This window comes from Psittacula echo, assembly GCF_963264785.1.
Source record: "Psittacula echo genome assembly, chromosome: 3".
Lineage (NCBI taxonomy): Eukaryota > Metazoa > Chordata > Aves > Psittaciformes > Psittacidae > Psittacula > Psittacula echo.
Window position 1 is genome coordinate 29306397 of NC_137736.1, and position 20975 is coordinate 29327371.

Below are 20975 nucleotides of genomic sequence, written 5' to 3' on the forward strand. Positions count from 1 at the left end.
CATTGCTGGCCACAGCTCCCCAGCGTCAAAATTAAGCCTCCAGAGCTCCCCCCGGGGCTGCTACTTTTGCTGGTTGTCACAGACCACAACCCTTGGGCTGTACAAGTCGCTGAGCAGGATCCCCAGCCTGAGATGCTTGCATTAATCTGCTGCTCACTCCCTCTTGCCAGGAGGTACCACGCATGAGCTTCTCCCTCTCCTGTCCATCAAAAGAAGGAATAAATTACCTCCCGGCGGACTGAGACTCTGTTGTTCACTGACTCCAGAGACCTCGAGCATCTGCAGCAGCCAGATCTCCCAAGGCATTTCACTTGCTGCCATTCCCAATTCTGCCACATGATGATTCCCATTAGGGTGCCCCCACCTCCCCCACAGACCTCAGTTAAGATTTTGGCTGGCATGGATCCTGAGGACTCTCTCCACCGGCAGCAAAACTGTGCTTTCACTACTGCTGCTGCCCCTTACAGCATACCAACAGGGCACAGACCAAACTGTTCTAGAAAAATGGTCTTTTCTGTTTCTGGTACAGAGCTCCATCAACACCCTTTTCCTGCCACATTCCAAGATGAACCAAACAGGCAAGACCCAGGCCCAAGGATGTTCTCCCACACTTCCAGCACAAGCAGCAACCTGAAGCATAATTTCTCTTCCTCTCCTCCCATATTTCAAGACTATTTGGGTACTCTGAAAAAAAAAAGTATGTATTTGCTTCTACAGCTGCATCAAGCTGAAAGTTTGTTCTTAAGCACAAGGTTTTGCTGCCTCTCCTGCTCCCACTGGAGGACAAAAGGAGTCAACAGCAAAGCGCTGATGGGAAAAAAAAAAAGTAATTCAACTTGTAAGACTGCTCCACTTGAATGGAAAAATCCTAGACAAAGAGAGAGCAGATATTACCCTGGCAAGCCCTTATTTCGTGTCTGAGCTCCACAGCAACATAAGGCCAAAGCAAGAAAACAAGCTAGAGGAGACAGGGCCAGAAACAGCCACAGAAGCTCAGCAACAAGTAAGCAAGCGTGCAGGCTCACCTACCTGGTGTTCAGGTGTCCAGGAGGAGGAAGACCACTTGCAGAGGACTTGCTTTTCCTTCCAGCAGCAGCCTGTACTTGTCCTGACACACATGCCGTACAAAACCAGGGAAGACAGGAGAAGCCCTCCAGCATTTTGGGACCCCACCACCAGCAGCTACAGTCTCATCCATTTTCCATGAGGAGGCTTCATGGGACTTGACCAACAGTTTGGTTCTTTTTTAAAACGTCAGTAAAATCAGGCATCGCTAGGGCTCAGATGGGGAATAGATAAGGACCTACGTGGGGTAGGGGCTAAGGGAAGGAGACCTCCCCCTGCCACAAAAATGCAGACAGCTTATCTATCATACCCTGGGGGGTCCCTTCTGAAGGCTGTTTTTTCTTCTTTTCCAGGAAGGGAAAGGAGAGGAGAGTGTCTTTTGGCACTCTTAGTTTAAATAAATAAATAAATACAAATACAACAACCAAACACAATTGAGAGATCCCCCACTTTCAATTCATCACATTCTCCAAATGCCTCCTCACTGGCCCCTAGCCTCTTTCATCCCTCGGACAAGGCCATGGGTGGAGGACACCAGGGCAGATCCCAACCTTCAGTGGGGAGAAAAGGCAAGGGAAAGGGATGATGTGTGGGATCCCTCAGTTAAGTCAAGCATTTGGCTTCACATCTGCATCTGAACATCAAACTGGTATGCTTTTCTTCTTGGTTTAATGTAAGGACACCCACACTCATAGCTTTTGTTTTAACAAGGTCTGCTTTGTTAAAAACAGAACGTGTTTTCTAAATTAACATAGACAGAAACCAAGATACAGCCAGGGATGTTTTTGCAATTTCAGAAGACCTTATTTCTATAATATACATCCACAGCTTCCAAGACACACACACCCCAGCTGCCACTAACTGCACTTGCTCAGGGCCATTTTTACCAGAGGTCTCCCATAGCAGCTTTCTCATGTTTCTTTGCTGGATTTTGTTCCCTCACCTTATGTCCCTCCACCCTTCCAGAGCTGACAGGGGCCAGGCACACTTGCACACAAGACAGAATGACTCTCTGCCAGCAAACAAATTAATACAGAAAAGAGACTGAGGTTCCTCAATCTTGAGCTTCCTCATTAAACCCACCATCTTTGTCTGAAGTCTTAACACTTCATGAGCATTTTGTCAATCTTTTTCATACCCAGTTTTTTCCTACAAGCTTGGAGCACCTACAAACCCTATGTTTGGAGACTTGTCCCACACCTCCCTATCAAAGGGTGGCTCATTGTAGGGGCCACACAGACAGCTAAAGCCCAGCTCTTCTGAGCACCAGCACCAGAGAACTGTGTGAGCAACACCTACAGCCATCAAGCCTTAGGAGCCAGTAGTGTGTTAACCACAGATGGCCCCAGCAAGCTGAAGTGAGTAATGTAATTAGTGAACCACTAAGTACCTCCACCGTCACATGCTTCAGTGAGTGTCTTCACAAAGCTGTGAATGCAGAGCTATGCCTGAGCTTTTAACATAGAAATTAATTCATCCTTGACCTGAGGCACAAAAAAAACCCCAAACCCAAACCACCTACAACATGAATTTGGTCATGAGCTAAACTGATGACTGCTGGTTAATACCATCCAAGCCTTCTCTTGACCCATCACAAGCCTCACACATAAGAGACACCCAATAGAGATGATACATACGATGACGACACTGCCAAATTTCAAGTTCACATTATCCAGAAGGAGATGCATGCAACCATCACAAAACCTGGTGCAAGACTATTAGAAATCAAATGAGAGGAGAATCAGCATTTGTATATCTCTAAATTAGAAGACCCAGTCTCTGCTGCCCGAAAATATACTCACAAGGATGTGAGAAGAGTCAGTTGCAGCTGCCCTGACCTTACACTGATCCCTAAGACAGAAGGATCTGGCACTGTTTAGTAGCCTCCCACAGATATATTTCATGGAAGAAAAAGATCAAACACCACGTGAGAGTGTATTCACAAGACCCTACAGGAAGAGGAGGCTGCACCAAGAACTATATTGTTCATCCAGTTTTGAGCTTACCTTCAATTTATGCCCAGCAGGTATCTCCAGACACTCACAAGGGACAAAAGAGAAACTGTTTTATCATTCTCACAAGCTCCTTCCTCTGATTCAAAATAACGTTTCCCTGAAATCACATTTTGCCAACAAACATTTCCATATGCAGAAGTAAAAACTTCAGACCTATTCAAAGTTGAAAGCTAAACAGATTCAATTTGGGAAACAAGGATGAAAACATGAATTGCCAACAAATAATTCTCCAACATAAAACAACATGCACATATCCCTCTCACAGCCACACGTGAGCAAACCCCAGATACAACCCTTTCAGAGAGGACACATGCCTTGCTGTCTACGCACGGCAGGAGGTTTCTGGTGAAATAATTACAATTAATCCATTACTTAATCTCCTAATCACTTCTGAGCATAAAACACTCCTGGACATTTGTTAATAATGACATATTCATTTTCATACCATCCTGCTCATGAAAATTTAACCAAGAAAATAAATTGAAAAATGACCAGATAACACCAGTTACCTCATTCAGAGCCACAAGCAAGAAAGATTTACAGCCAAGGCCTCATCCACAGCAACTCGACATCGCTGCTGCAGGCACCATGAGCTCCCCCACACTGGGGGTCTCATCACTGAGCCACCCTTGCCTGCTGATTTCCAGTTGGCTGAACTGGGTTTTAAGTGGCTTATGGTCCATAGGCTGCATCAGTAACTGGACGCACAGAGTCCCCCCCCAATTTCCCTTTTTATCTAATATATATATCACAGGCTTGAACATGAAGTGAAGGAGTTGAACCACCCCACGGGATGCAATAACTAGGTGTTACCGAGAGAGTCTGAGCAGACAAGAGTAAGAACAGAAATTTAGGCAGATTTTGCAACACTTCAGCTCTGTGTCTCACTTGGTAGGTTTAGGAAAGACCTCTAACACTGACTTTTTTGTTCATTTACAGCCAGAGGAAGGAGAATATTCCAGCATGGGAGCCCTGAAGCTAAAATTAAAAACCTACCATTTGGGTTCAGTAGCAGTCGGTATAATTCAAATCCCAGCCACAATGAGAGGTCTCCAACATTATCAACTGTCAACAATTACTACTGGCTAAGCACACAAAACAGCTTTGTTCCAAACTGGAAGCCACAACTGCAAACAGCAGTAATTGCTACCAAAGGCAAAACACACAAAAAAACAACAGCCTTTCCATGCAAAATAGTCTCCAAAGAGGAATATAGGAATGGACATAAAAGTCTTACTATCTCCATTCACATCCTTAAAAAAGCAAAGAGTAAAATCCAAGGCTGTAGACCCAGCAAAGGAGAGGGTTAGCAAGGAAAAGGGATCCTCAAAAGACACTTGGTAACTCTTCATTAGTTACTGAACTTTCATTAGCAGTTTAAGGGAAAGCCACACATGCAAGAGATGAAACACAAACAATTTCTCCTGAAATTGCATACATTTCCACATTAACCCTCAGCGAGTTCATCCCAACTGATATGAGAAACCAAATCAATTAATACTAATTGCTCACCTTATTTTCACAGAGGGATCTTTGCACTCCGGCAAGCCTCAAAAAAAAAAAAAAAAAAAAAAAAAAAAAAAGAAGAAAAAAAGCTATTTGTACAAAAGCAATTTACTTGTCTTTCTGTATTCATTTAGCTATGCACTTAATTATTTTGGCAGGTAATTCTGTCAGCTCAGTTTTCCTTCCTCACAACTACCCTTTTTCAAGCTGACAGCATGAAGCAATCACGTTTTATAACCCCCCAGCCTACAGCAACAGAATAAACAAAGTTTTCCAAGTCATGGGGCGAAATCCCAAACCCACTGACTTCATTAAAGGAACTGCCATTAAGTTAATACAACTGGTGTGACTTTCCCATGAGACAATGATGACCAACTGAGGAAATGTGCAGGGGGTTGGAACTAAATGATGTTAAGGTCCTTTCCAACCCTAACTATTCTATGATTCTGTATATTTTACTAGCAGCAAGTAAATGTGGCAGGATTTACATTCAATTTTTCTTAAACATAACATATGCATTTTTAACACGTGCGATACAGATAGCACAAACAGAAGCTACATTTGTCCTCCTCTGCCGTAGGAGTGCAACAAGTTTTCTCACCATCACATGCTGAATCTTCAAAAGAGGTTTTCTCTTCCATCACTCCATCTAACCACACTATACTTCAACACTACCCCACCATTAACAGGTCTTGAAATCTTTTTTACACAGGTCCATTAATGTCTACAGGCAAAACAAGACAAATGGCTAAAAAAAAAAAACAAGTCACTTAATGCTGACAGTCTTTCTTCTTGCTTAATTTTATGGAGAAAATCTTACCAAAACAGCTCTCCTGAATGCTAAGTAACTTGGACCTGCATGGCCCCAATCAATTAGTGCATCCCTACAGCATCCAGCACCACTTGCCCAGGGACAAGTGGGTGTCAGCACCAGTCAGGCTCTGAAGAGGCTTTCCCAAGGGCTAAACAATGAAAGCAATATCTGCCTAGCCTCAACTACTCCTGGTGTGTCTTCCTGCACTTGGGCCTCAACAGCCCCCTGCAGCACTACCAGCCTGCGGAAGAGTAGCTGGAGAAGGACCTGGGGGTGAGGATTGATGGAGCTGAACATGAGCAGCTTGTGCCCAGGCAGCCACGAAGGCCAACAGCATCCTGGCCTGTATCAGCAATAGTGTGGCCAGCAGGACTAGGGCAGTGATCGTCTCCCTGTACTTGGTACTGGTGAGGCCACACCTCGAATCCTGTGTTCAGTTCTGGGCCCCTCACTACAAGAGAGATACTGAGGTGCTGAAGCAGGTCCAGAGAAGGGCAACAAAGCTGGTGAAGGGCCTGAAGTACAAGTGTGATGAGGAGCAGCTGAGGGAACTGGGGCTGTTTAGTCTGGAGAAGGCTCAAGGGGGATCTTATCAGTCTCTACAACTACCTGAAAGGATGGAGCGAGGAATTGGCTGGTCTCTTCTCCCAAGTAACAAGTGATACAAAAAGAGGTAAAAGCCTCAAGCTGCTCCAGGGGAGGTTTAAATTAGACATTAGGAAAAAATTCTTCACCAAAAGGGTAGTCAGGCATTGGAACAGGCTTTCACTTCCTCACCATTCCTGGAAGTGTTCAAAACCTGTGTAGACAAGGCTTTTAGTAACATCGTTTAGTGGTGGACTTGGCAGTCCTGGGGTAACGGTTGTACTTGATGATCTTAACGGTCTTTTCCAACCTAGTTGATTCTACAATTCTGGCCTCTGGAATCACCACAGCTAGCTCATGCCTTATCTGTCCCAGCTCCCAGAGTCATAGGGGATGCATAACATAAGGGCACCAAGCTGAAAACCTTTGGTTCATCCAGAAGTAAACAGCTCAGGTTCCAGAGGCAGTAAGTGACAGAGATCCTTTTGGAGCTCTTTTGCTTCAGCTGTATCTGGACAGCCAAGAAGTGACTTAAGCGAAACTAGTTACAAAGTGGGGATGCAACAGTCTCAACGCAAAATGTTTCTCATATCATCCATTGTCCACGCTTCCTACACTGTTTTGCATTCTTCCTCCCTCCCTCAGTCTTGGCTTATACTGCAGGGAAGCCAAGTTTCTTAAGAGAAGATGCTCAATCTTTTTTTGCTCCCAAGTTGGAACAAGTAAACTATCACTAGCTGTCATGCTGTTTTGTCACCATAACAGCTTTGTCTCCCAGCGCAGCATATATCAGTCCCTCTGGATCAAACCCACTGTCATCTCCTAAAAGTGTGATGATAAAAGAACATGATAGTAAGTGGAAAAACTAACTGAAGGCAGCCCTCTCTGCATTTTTATTTCTACTGTGGTTCTCCAGATCATCTGTCACACAGCTAGTGGAGAACAGCTTTAAAAGTGCCTCTGTAATTGTGTCACATGGGCCAAACTCTAGGGAAGGTCCATGATGAAGGAAAAAGTTACAAATGGAGGCCTCCTGCAAGTTGTGCAGGTGCGGATAGAAATGCAGACTGGTCATAAACTAAGGCCTTCATAAACATTCCCGACAGCACAGAAAGTCTGCAGGAACTTATCAGGCGGTTAGGGAAGCACTACTGCTGCAGTTTTAAGACATACTTTTTGATAAGCAAACTGAGATGAGGAACTGATGCAACTGACCCAAGCCCTGCTACAGCACTGACTGGGATCTGGCTGGGATCTGGAGGGAGATGCCTTTTGCCAAAAAGAGGTGACTAGTAGCAGCAAGTTACAGGGAAAGTGCTGGCAGAGAAGGCAAAGAGGACAGTGAGGGGATCAAGCAGTGAGGCACAGAACAGAGAGCCTGGCCCCTTCACGAGGCCACTGATCATGAAGGGAAGACTAGCAGCAGGACAATAAGCTTTCAAAGCTCATGGGATTTCCATGGCCCAGGAGATCAAAGCAGTGTTGTTGTAGGAGGAGGTGGCAAAGAGGAGAGAGAAGTCATCCTGATCTTAAAACAAGCCCAAGAGCTGAAGTTGGATGGGAAGCAGTCAGGAAGCCTGCCCGAGGTTAATAAGAAAACCTACATCTCTACCCAGACTATGCCAAGAGGTAAAAGCAGGCACAGGATTTGCTTTAGAAGAAGCAAAGGGAGCTAACTGCGATGGGCTATGGTAAGATAATCTGAAACAACAAAAACCGCCTGCTGCTATGGTAATGGATGGGTCCAACAGACAAGCAGTAACTGGATCCAAGCAGGAATAGTCCTGGCTTGCTGAAAGCCTGGTGCCTGACTGAGCACTGCTTATCAGAGAGGGTGGAAAGCCAGACAGAGGGCTAATGTGATGACAAATCAGTGAGGTTGCTGTACCCAAAAAAAGAATAAAAAAAAAATAGAAATAAATAAATTAAAAAAAAAAAAAAAAAAAAAAAAAAAACAGAAAAAGAAAAGGAGAGGGGAGGAACAGGCGAGTGAAAACGCAAAGTGTAACTTTCATAACATCACTAGATTTCTTCATACTTTCTTCTGCAAATACAACAGACAAGATCTGAGCAACCAAGGTATTCAGGTTCTTATGGAATAGCACTAGTAAAGCAGGAAATCATGGGCAAAGTATTAGGCCACAGCTTTCTGGCATGAGGTTTTATATCTCCAGATGTAAGATGTTTTGAGTGAAAGATGAGAGATGTTTTCCAGCTGTGTTTAACATTAGCCTAGAGATATGCAGTTGCTCTATAAAGGTGGTTCCTAAGAGTATTTGTTACAACAAAGGGAGAGGAAACTCCACTCATCTGAGACTGTTATTGTCAGCCAGCCTGAGATGAAACGGCAGAGTGCCGACTGATCACAATGCAGGATGAGAAGGCTCTCACATCAGGGAAAAAGACTTCTTTCCTTAGGTAGCTGGTCTGGATTGCAGTTCTCCACAGGCAGCTGTGGAGCATGTATGGCTTTACATGGGGAAAGCAGGAAAGCTGCTGCTCTTTGAAAAGACATTTTGGAAGAAAATTAGTAGAGAGGATTTTTTCCAGATACAGAAGCACTGCTGCAGCCCCTCACTCTCCCTGACAAGAGGCACATCTGCCTCCACCAGCACAAGGGGTTTGTATGAGCCCTCATATGAGCCCAGAGCAGCAGGAACGGCAACAGCAGAGGGGGAACTTGACAGCTCCTGACTCCTAAACCTCTCTGACAGCAATCCTTACACCATCACTAACTGTTGCCATCCCTGAGCAGCTACTCCTGGCACCACCAAGACAAGCCCAGGCCTTCTGGAGCAGCCACCCATCCCATGAGACCTGCCATTTCACAGGGACATCACATTTGGCCCAAAGGACCCTGGCATCTTCCTATGCCATGCCAGGTATGGGGCACATTGCAAGTAACACAGGGTCAAATACAACATTGGAGACTGCCTTGAACTTTCTGCAGTCCACTCCGTCTTCACAGAACATCTTCCAACAGAGCAACCAAGTTACTGTGTAACACAGACCCACTTTGCATCAACATCTTTGCCATCATTCTGCAAAGGGAAGGACAGTCCCGCCCTCCAGTAAGTCACACAGTTAGGAAAAGTAAAGGAGTTGTCAATAAACCCTTGATTGTTCAATGAGACATCACTAATGAGAAGGCAAATGTAGACTGCCAGAATCCATGATATAATGGCAATAAGTTTCAATTTAAGCTTGATGTTGCTGTGATGAAGCTATTTTCAGTTGCTCTGAATCTTCTTCAGAAAAGTCAGCCTTTGAATCAAATACAACTCAAACATCGTGATTCTTCTGAGCTCAGATGCATGCACTTAATCAGTCCAGGTGTTTAAATTATTTATCCATGAGGGAAACTGTACTAATCTTAGAACAGAGCACATGAAGGGGAAAAACAATTAGACATAAAGATGTGCTGAATAATGTGAAGCAGTAGAGAATTCTCTTATGCACAAGATAACTGTGACCAAGAGTGTTACAAGTATTTATGTGATTTTATTGCAGCCTGGGCTGCAAAATTTCAAATACATAGATTTGCTGGTACTAGAAGAAATGTTTCCTAACCATAAGGTAAAATTATTGTTTTCAACAAGCACAAAGCTAAAAGTTGGTACTTCCCCTAATTTTAAAAAGCAGAATTTTTAAAATGGGGGGAGTTGGTTTGGTTGGGTTTTTTCAAAAACAAAATCAGTGTCTGGCGTGGAAACAGAGTACTTCATAAACTATTCTTCCATACGTTAAGTGTGACATTCAGTGCTTTGCACCAGACTGTCTATCCTTATCACTTATGCATAGAAAACAACTACTTGGCTTTCTTCTTTGATCTTAACCTTCTCCTCCTCTATCTCTCGTTTCAAAGCTAAGGGTCTACCCAAGCTGCAAGGAAGACCTCCCGGATGGAAAATACACAAAGTGGGAGCAATACTCCAGGGCAGTGCAGCCTTTTTAGATTGCTCCCCACCAATGGTTACCACAGAAGTGGGTGGTCAAACACTAAAGTAGTAGGCACCCAGGCAGATTGAAGGGCTGTGGTGATGCACCAGGACACTGGTTAAGAATACAAGACCTTTCCACCACCCTTACTCACTGCCTGCTCTTTCAGGGGAAGAAATTCTTAAAGGAAGTCTGCTTTAATGGTAATGGATTAGATATCTCCTTCCAACTTTCAAATGCTTTGTCCCTCAGAAGACTTGGCTTTATCCACTGAAATTAATGGAGAAAGTCAAGAAAGAGATGTATTTATACTGTGCACTGGAGAAAAGTAAAACTAGGTGTCCTGCTGCCAAGATGGATGCAATCACGCAATGTTGAACCCCAACATCTGTACCTTCACTTAGAGAGACTTAGCCAATTAAGTTGATAGCATGGCACACAGTGGCACTTTCTGAGCACTCAGGAAAATAAACAGGCAGGTCTTATTCCAGCAAAGAATCTGGCTCTTCTCCCAGCTTGTTACAAACTTTCTCTGCCTCACCACCCGGCATGGAACATACATTGCCTGCCATGGAAGTGGGTGAGCAACAGCCTGCTCCTGTGTGAACAAGCTAAATCCCTTCTTGATCTATACCATATCACAAAGATTGGGCTGACTACAGAGAAAACAAAATCCCTACCTTTGCTCTGAGACCAAGGGAGAAGTTCAAGGTATTTCAACTTACTCCAAGCCATTGCCAGCTGCTGTTTCAATCATTTGGTTTCTATAATCTGGGCAGAACACCAAAGATCACAAGGTTTGGGTTTACATTTCATTTAAAATCCATTCGTAGGAGAAGAATCATTCCTCTATTTTATTAAGCAAAAACCATAGGCTGCTGATAATGCTATTACACGCAGCAACATCAATGGAACATTATACATATATATCTATATAAAAAATATAATAAGAAAAACATTGAACTGGAAGGTTACTAACAAAAATAGAAAGGAAGACACCCGAGACATTCTCTTTGCAATTCCTTTTTACACAAGCCAACACTTAAAGCCTCCTGGCTGAGATTCCCCAGGTAACCTACAAACCACATTATAGCATCATTGCTCAAACCAATCTGAGTATCTAGTAGAGTAATTCATAACAGAATGACATGCCCAATATTGACAACATTCTTCACAGTGCAAGGAGAAACCCTACAATGCAGATACATCAACATTTTTGAAAGTAACATTGGTTCTAAAGGAGTTACAATGAGAAAGTGACCTGCTTTGATGCCAAAGGTCCTTGATGTTACTGCTCAGAGAAAAAGCATCTGTGAAACACTGCAAGAGGGACCGTAAGGAGCAGCAGCCAAATGGGAGGGAAAAAGAAGGAAAACAAAAATAAAAAGTATCAGACCAGCCTCCAGCACCACAGCTTGCCCAACCGCCCCCAGGTACAGGGGATGCTGAGACCCCTTTCTTTTTAGGATCAACTCTCCAGCCATGGGAATCCTTCATTTGACGTTTGCTTTCGGCTGACATTAGCCTTTTGACTCAGTTTTGCCAGACCGCGCTTTTGTCATTAGTTCTGGTTAGAGATACAGATGACATGGCATTTCCATTTCATTATTTCTACAAAAGTGCCTTAACTGTAACTCTAAGAATAACTACTTTGGGGGCTGAAATTTCCCATTGTTGTTCTCATTGCAGAGGTACATATCTAAAGATGATCTACCTGGTCATTTAAGGTTTTGAAACATCTTCTCAGATAAGCACAGCTGCATTTTTAACAATAGCTAAAACTACAGAATTTAAGAAAGGAAAATTTGATGTGATGTTCCGTGTTTTAGCTAACAGTCTTCCAAGATACAAAGCTTCAGTTGCTCTGGAAACTGTAACTTGGACACAACCATGTAGATACATCAAGCCCCTGGCTATAAATGAAAACACTTTAGCAACACTGCACATCCATGTGACAAACATTTTCAAAAACAAGCACTGCATCCTGATCCTCATATAGGAAGGGCATATCCCACAACCCTCCACACACAGCACAGTCCTCTGTTTGTATTTCCTTTCAGCCTCAAGAGAAATGAGTGAGCAAGAGCCAGGAGAGCATGTGGACACACCACTGAGACAACAACCCTGCAGAGAAGGGAGAGGTGGGAAATATGGGTAGGTATTTGAGGGATATGCCATTGATTCAAACCAGGGCTGTTTCTTTCTGTGTTTGCATGGTGCCTGTTACACCATAGGCACAGCTGAAAGCAAGCACTGGTAACCAAAAGGAGGACTTAAAAGACAAATTAACATGGTGGACAGGATGGCATCTGGTACACAGAACTCTTAGCTGTTGGCCCAGGAGAAGGCAGCAGGAAAGCTGGAGCTGGGAATAGAGCAAGAGGACAGCCACTAGGAGAAGGAAAGCAGGGTGGGATGATCCAGAGTAGGAGGAATGAGCGTGGGGTGTTCATGGAGGAGGATTGGACACAGCACAACACCAGAAGCCAGATATTTTTATATTTTTATTTAAAAAAGAGGGAAATATTACATACATAAATGACAGCCTGAGTGCTGGTTGCTGTGGAAACCATAACTTTGAATTCAGTGGCTAAGCCCCAGCATTGCTATTTATACCATGCTCCTCACTACAGTACGAGAACTTCATCTGAGAAACAGAGCTCTGGCACCAGGCAAACATGGTTTTTCCTCCTGTTATGTAGAGTGGTCATTTCAAATGATGCCTCACAAGGTTTTTCTGATGTTCCTAGCCACTGAATGACTACATGGTATAATCACCTCTGATGTGAAAAAAAAAAAAACAAAAACAAAAACTCCCCACCACTGTCTTTCCTCTTCCAAGCAAGACCAGATGAATCACTGCACAGACATCAGGTAGGATTCACTGAATTTTATTTCAGTCAAGAGCAGCCAGAAACACCAAAAAGACCATTTAAAACAGCAGTATTATCTTGTTTCCCTTAAGGCAAATTACAGTCAGCATTGGATGAGATTACTGAGGGCCAGATCTCAGAATCAGTTATCATTAAAGATGACGAGCATTTAAGTACACAAGAATATTACCTTTTATATACTGGAAAGCATAACTGGATCATTAATACAAGAATAACAGTAACAAAAGGCTACAGATTGAATTCCTGTTGGGAGAATCCCACTAAAAAACAATGTCATTTTTGAGTTGCTGTGCTGTTCAAGGAGACGGCTTTTTCTTCTATGGGAAGCATGATACTTGGGCAGCAAGCGTTCCCATAGTCTAAGCAGGAGCAGGACTAATCTGCCTGTAATCAAAGAAGAGGTGAGTCAAGTCCCCAAGGGTATGTCATATTCCTCTTCCACCTCCACCATTCCAGAGTCTAGAAGGGAAGAAACAGTCCCATTCTTCACCCACTCCCAAATCCTGTTTTACCTCAGCTAGTATGGAAGTGCTAGTGTAGCATGTTCATTGCTACTACAAAATATACACAATAACTACCACGGGGTGATGATCAGGTTTTCAGACTCTTCCAAGGACCTCTGCACACATGGGTCCTCAAATCAAAAAGCTCATGGCACACAAGGGCAGTTAAGGCAAAAGCTGAGAGAAAACCACAGTGCTTTCCAAGGACACTAGCACCTTCACAATCCCACGGGACTGTCCCATCCATGTGGGCTCACTGGGAAACAGCAAGGACAACCGTTATGTGCAACCAGGTAAGCAAAACTCTGCCTGAAGAAGGCAGCTTTTGCCAGGGGAAGGGCAGCCGGAGATTGCACAGGGACAGAAGCAAGGATTCGGCAGAGGGGCTCCAACAGCTGCCGAATGAGGAGGGGTGGAAGTTGCTCTCTGTGGGATCTGGCCCTTACAGCCAAGGGGAAGGAGGTCTCATTTGCCCTTGTTCAATGTTTTTTAGCACAGCATTGAAGTGTCATTGAAATTGACAGAAGCTTTTTAATGATACAGGAAGGGGAAAAGATGATCTAATCACAGATTTGGAGCCCAAGTAATCACTACATAGATTTCAGCCTCCCCTAATTTATTCCAATATATCTTCTAATCAGAATTTCATACACAGCAAAACGATTAACAAGTCATGAGTACTACCTATTTCCCAGCTCCAGCCAGCTTTCACTAGCCCAGAGTCCCCCGGCTGCTGCAGAGGGGGGAAGTGGGAACGAAGGACTGACAAGGAACATAAAGTCAATTTCTCCCAGTGCTTCCCAACAAACGTGGTAGGTAGTACTGAGATACACGCTGGAATTACGCACCCGTTACTACAACTCTATTTAAGACCGCATTTGTGCCAGCGTTCCCGTCAAGCTGACTGCGTGCATCGCTCGGGAGTCCCCCGCTTCAGCACCGGCAGCACGGGCCGGCGGTGCCGTGCCTTCAGTGACCCTCGGCCCGAAAAACACCCCTCTATCCGCTACACGCCCATTGAGCACGCGGTCCCTCATGACACCCCGGCTGCAGCCCCCGAGGTGGCCGGTACGGCTCCCCCACCGCAGCAGCACCCGGCGGAGAACGGACGCGGTGGCTGCGGGGCTCTCCTGGGGATAGGGGGGAAGCGACGACGACAGCGACCGCACGGACCCCGCACAGCCCCCCGGGGGCGGCGGTGACATTTTAGCCGCAGGAGGGAGGCAGGCTACAGCAGGGCCGACGGCTCCGGAGACGACACCCCGGCGAAGCCCCGGGCATCCCGGCGGGGCCACCACCGCACCGGCGGGGGGATCAGCGCCGGCTGGCGGCGGCCCACACCGCAAACAATAAAGCGGGCCCCAGCGGGCCGGGCGCCCACACACCCGCCCGCAGCGGAGCGGCGCGGCCGCGCTCCCCCACCCCCTGCCCGGGCCCCCCGGTGCGGACCGGGGTGGCGGCAGAGGGGCTGTCCGCAGACGGGCCGCGGCGCCGCGCTTACGGCCCCAGCGCGGAGCGCTCCCCCAAGATGCACCGGTATGAGAGGTGATGCCGCGTGGAAGGGGACTGGGATGCGATCCGCCGGCCACTCACCTGCCGCAGCTGCGCTCGGCACCGAGAGCCGCCGTCCGCCCAGGGAGCTGCTCCCTGCCGCCGCCGCCGGGCGCCTGCGGCCACCGCCGCTCAAAGCGCGCCGCCACCAATAGGCGCCGCTGCCATATTGTTACTGCCGGCGCTGCGAGGGGCGGTGCCGCCGGCCTCCTTGGAAACCGGCGGCCATTAGCTGCCAAGCGTCTCAATCAGAACTGGGCGAGCCAATGGGCGGCGGCGGCGGCCAGCAGCGGGGCGTTCGGAGTTGGAATGTTGTGTGACAATGGCCCACGCGGCTCCCAGGCGGGAGGGGAGGGGCCGCTCCCCGGGGGCCGGAACAGCCCCAACACACACACACACACCCACCCACCCACACACACACACACACACCCCCCCACACCCACCCACACACACACACACACACACACCCTCCGCGCCGAGAGCCGAGCCCGCAATGAGAGCGCCCAATGGGGCGCGCGGAGCGCCCGCCGCGCGCGGCAGACCGGCCAATCCGGGGTGGGGGGAGCACAGGAGAAGTTGGCGCGCGCGGCGGCGAGCGGGATTGGCCACGGACGGGGAGAGGTTTCCTTGGATGTTAAACCGCCTCTGAGGGGGGGGAGGTGAGGAACCGTCCTGTCACGGCTCCCGGCACCGCACCGCACCGCACCGTCCGCGGAAGAAGAGCCCCGACCGGTGCGAGAGGATCGGGAGCCGTGAGGAAGGTGCCTGCCCGACTGCCTCAGAAGTCGGTTTGACTTCGAGGGGGTCGGGAGCCGTGAGAGGAAGGTGCCTCTCACGTGGAAGGTGCGGTCAGACACCTTCCTCTCACGGCTTCTGACCCCGTCGAAGTCCCTTGGAGCGCTGCTGTGATTTCCCATCTCTCCTGCATGTCACCACCAGACATTTGGAAGGAGCCACTGCCCAGCACTGGTGGCACCAGACTTTTCAAATCACAGAATGGTTTGGGTTGGAAGGGACCTTAAGATCACCTAATTCCAATCCCCACTAGGGGCAGAGACATCTTCCACTAGACCAGGTCACTCAAAGCCCTGTCCAACCTGGCCTTGAACGCTGCCAGGGATGGGGCAACCACAGCTTGTTTGGGCAACCTGTGCCAGTGCCTCACCACCCTCACAGTAAAGAATTTCTTCCTTTACATCTAATCGAAATCTCACCTCTTTCAGTTTAAAGCCATTCCCCCTTGTCTTGTCACTACATGCCCTTGTAAAAAGCCTCTCTCCAAATTCCTTGTACGCCCCCTTTAGGCACTGGAAAGGAGACTGCTATAAGGCCTTCTTTTCTCCAGGCTGAACAAGCCCAGCTTGTCTCCATAGAAGTGCTCCAGTCTTATCATCTTCATGGCCCTTCTGTCGACTTGTTCAAGCAGGTCCACGTCCTCCTTATGTTCTTGTGCTTGGGGGCTTTGAGCCTTGTCTACTCTTGCTTCCCATCAAGTACCATGCTCCCCTTCCTTCCCTGTCATTTACCAGAGACACCACCACCCCCCCAGCCCTCCCCCCAAGCACCAAAATCTATCTACATGGCTCAGAGATGCAAACAAGGTGCAACGGCTTTTCTGCTGTGCCAGCCTGCTCCTGTGCTGCTTCTACAGCTAAAGATTCTGAGCAAATTTAAGCCAGTGCTTTAGCTGTGCATCACGCATACAGACTCTGCTTGGTGGGATGCAGGGAAGCCAGAGAGCACCTTGCCACAAGCAGTGCCCCGGCTGCCAATGTGGCAGTGTTTTGCTTTTTAAGTAATGACTCAGCTCAAATCTGGATAAGTACATTACAAAATGCATTAATAAATAAACATGAGCTGCATCTTAACTGAAAGTGTTTTACAAAACCTGCCAAACTACACAGCTTGATTTTTAAATACAAAAAGGTGGGAGCACCTCCCCATCAACTTTAGAAGTCAAGATGGGGAAATCCAAATCAGTCATACTGTTAATCTTAATGCTTGGATTTGTACTGAATAAAGGATATTTACTTTCAGATACTGTGTGTTTGTTCTACCTTTCAAAATTAAATACAAAATCTCAACTCTCTACTCACTAATCACTATGTTGCTTGCAAATCAAATCCAAATATTAAATATAAGTTTTCTTCATCAAGCCATTTATTAATTAATGGCAGATTTTAGACGGCATTACCACACCAAGCACTTTAGTCAAAGCATTTAATCAGCAAGATTAAAATGCAGATCCTTTCCTGACATTGATTTTCAGGTAAAATTCCCCACTGATTCAGCCAGGAGGTCTTACTAAAATTTGACAGTGTGCTACGGCTCCAGGTTAGGAAAGTTCAGCTAGGCAAGAGGCCACTCAGAATAACCGTATGAACCCAATGAGAAACAGCTTGTTTCTTGCACAGGTATGCAGTTTGGTTTAAAGCTCACATTCAGAAGCATAACTTAAAAGCTTATCTTCAAGGGGTCCATCAGATTATAAACAAACATATTACATCAGATTATGGGTGGCACATCAAAATCCCCATGTACCCAAGAGGCATCCTAGCCCCACGCCGGGCTGCTGCGCTTCCTACAATGCCCCAGAACAGGAGGACAGCCCTGGCACTCAGCCATCTCAGCCCTGCAGTCACAACCAGGACCACAAAGGGAAGTCATGCTTGATCAACCTGATAATTTATAATGAAACGCCTGGCTTGGTAGATGGGAAGACAGCAAGAGGTATTGTCTACTGTGATTTGGTGTGGCTTTTGACACTGTTCCCCATATGATCCTCATAGAGAAGATGATGAAGTATAGGCTTGATGAGCAGAGAAAACTGGCTGAATAGCCGGGCCCAGAGGGTGATGATCAGTGGTACAAATTCTAGTTGGAGGCCCGTAACTAACAGTGTACCCCAGGGGTCAATACCAGGTCCAGTCCTATTCAACATCTTCATCAGTGATCTGGATGATGGGGCAGAGGGTAACCTCAGCAAGTTTGCAGATGACATGAAACTGGGAAGAGTGACAGAAAACAGAGAGCTGTGCTGCCATCCAGAGGGACCTAGACAGGCTGGAGAGACTCACTGACAGGAACTTCATTCAGCAAGGGAAGTGCAAACTCCTGGACCTGGCAAAGAACAACCCCATGCACCAATATATGCTGGGGGCCACCCAGCTGGAAAGCAGCTTGGCAAGAAAGGACCTTGTACCCTTCAAGCAGCAAATAGTATCCTGGGCTGCATTAGACAACAGATTGCCAGCAGTTCAAGGGAAGTGATCCTTCCCCTTTATTCAGCAGAGGCCACACGTGGAGTGCTGTGTCCAGTTCTGGGCTCCAAAGTACAAGAGAGACACGGAAGTGCTCAAGAGAGTGCAGCGAAGGGCCATGGAGATGATGAAGGAACTGGATCATCTCTCCTAAAAAGAAGGGCTGGGAGAGCTGAGACTGTTCTGCCTGGAGAAGAGAAGGCCCAGGGGGATATTATCAGTGTCTATAAACACCTGAAAGGAGGGTGCAAAGAGGATGTAGCCAGGCTCTCTTCAGTGGTGCCCAGTGGCAGGACCAGAGGCAGTGAGCACAAACTGAAACACAGACGGTTCCCTCTGCATATCAGGTAACATTTTTTCTCTGTGAGGGTGATCAAGCACTGGCACAAATTGCTCGGAGAGACTTTGGAGTACCCTGCCTTGAATACATTCAAAAGCCATATGGGCAACCGCCTATAGGTGGCGCTGCTTGAGCAGGGGATTGGACCAGATGCCCTACAGAGCTCCCTTCCAGCATCAACTATTCTGTGATTCAACAGCCAAATCCTATGTACCATGGCATCCCGCCTCTCCTGCAGTTATGTGCACCTCCTCCACTTTCGACTCTATGTCTGATGAGTGCCTCATATGCACCACCAGCACCTTTGGCCACCAGTGCAGCCTGGCCACAGAGCGGGTGTGAGTCACTGACTCAGACCAGAGAGTCTAGTACCAATTTGTCAGTCTTGTGATCTGCTGTCCCACCCGGTGTGCCTGGCACAGCACTGCTTTATTTCTGTATAATCTGCAGCCCAGAATCCACTTCTTCCATGATGCAGGCAGCTCCACCCAGCCCAGGGAAAATCTTCGCACTTGGTTAGTAGGCTGTGCTTGGCTCCTCCTTGGCCAATGTTTGGGCATACTTGATACACACAGTCCTTTACAACAACGACTCGTGAGTCTTTAAGGTCTCACAGCCTGGCTCTTCGTTGTATGGTTAATGAGATTTGTAACTCCAATCTGATTTGCCATTTTGGAAAACTTTAGTGACACCGAAGGGAAAAGGCAAGGTAAAAAAAAAAAACAGGGGAGGGGAGGGAAGGAGAGGTTGGGAAACATAATTCTAACTCCCAAGCAAAGTGATGCCACCAAAACCAGCAGAAGATCCTCCATGCAGGGTGGCTCCTTTGCCCAAGCAAGGGTTGAGAAGGTTGTTATCACTTCCCAGGTTTGGCCAATACCATCCAGCATCAGGCTGTTTTGATGATGAGCCATCCTCACAAAGCACAATCAGGACAAGGAGCCAAACACTTCCGCTTCACGTGATTCCTCAAAGAAAAGCCATAAGGACTGGATTCAGCTGAGCATGCTGAATTGTCCATGCATTACAGGTGAGACTACCAAGCTGCTACCAGCCCACATGGTAAGCAAAGCAATTCAGAGAAAGGTTCATTGAAATGAGTGATAGTGGAGAGGAGAGTTTAGGTTTTTTAAAGTGGGCTGAAGAAGGCAATACAGTGCAAAAGATCTTTATTACATGGAGCAACAGTGACATCAGTGGGACTGTAAATTACAGGGAAGCGAAGTTGGAAGGGACCTCTAGGAGCCTCTGGACCAATCTCCTCCTTAAAGTAAGGCTAATTCCAGTCAGGGAGGTTGTACATGGACTTGCCTCATCAAGGTTTTAGATCGTGAGGGGAGAGAAGGGGTGGCCATGAGGGGAGATCATGAGGGGAGAGCAGGGGCAGCAATGAGGGGAGATCATGAGAGGACAGGAGGGGCAGTTGTGAGGGGAGATCCTGAGCAGATAGGAGGGGGAGCCATGAGGGGTGAGGAGAGATCATGGCAGGAGAGCAGGGGCAGGCATGAGGGGAGATCGTGAGGGGGAGAGCAGGGGCAGCCATGAGGGGAGATCATGAAGGGAGAGGTGGGGTGGCTGTGAGGGGAGATCGTGAAGGGACAGGAAAGGCAGCCATGAGGGGAGATCGTGAGGGGAGAGCAGGGGTGCCCATGAAGGAAGATCATGAGGGGAAAGCTGGGGCGGTTGTGAGAGGCGATCATGAGGTGAGAGCAGGGGCAGCCATGGGCTCTGAGGGTTGGCCATGAGGAGAGATCTTGCGGGGAGATGGGGGGTGTCCATGCGGGATAGGGGCAGCAGCTATATCATGTGGGGCCACTATGAGGGAGCAGATGTGGTGTGGCTGTGACTGGAGATCATGAGGGGCAGCCATGAGGGGAGATCTTGAGGGGAGATCAGTTTGCACTTAGTGACATGGTTTAGTGGTGGGCTTGACAGTCCTGGACTGGCCGTTGGGCTCGATGATCTTAAAGGTCTTTTCCAACCTAGTTAATTCTATGATTCTATGATCTTCAAGTCTGGAGGTTTCATAGCTTCTGGGCAGCCTGTGTGCCTTGCACACTATCAGCTCCTGCTCCTAGCTCTGTGTTCTTCCATTGGACACACTCCAGTCTGCCAGTCTCCCTCTGGTGTGGGGGCTTTCACACATGTCCAAAGGAGAAATCCCACAGCTGTCAGTATTGTTTGAGAGAAACACAAGGCAATAAATAAGGCAATCACTTGGCAGGTCCTGTTGCACATGTACCCTCCACTTCTCAGCCTATGGCTCCTGCAGAGCACCACACAGTTGAGTACTGTATAGCCTCCCCAGGCTCCTCTCACACCCATCTAGTCCTATAGGCCCTCTCTGGTACATAGATAAGAATGGAAAAGAAGAGCTAGCAGTGAAGAAATGCCAGGACATTTTCTAGCAGCTTGTAAAGCATAATGGTAGCAAGACACATCTAGTGGTGCACAAGAGTCCAGCTCCAGGGAGGTGCTGTTGCCTCCTGCCACCACAGTGCAC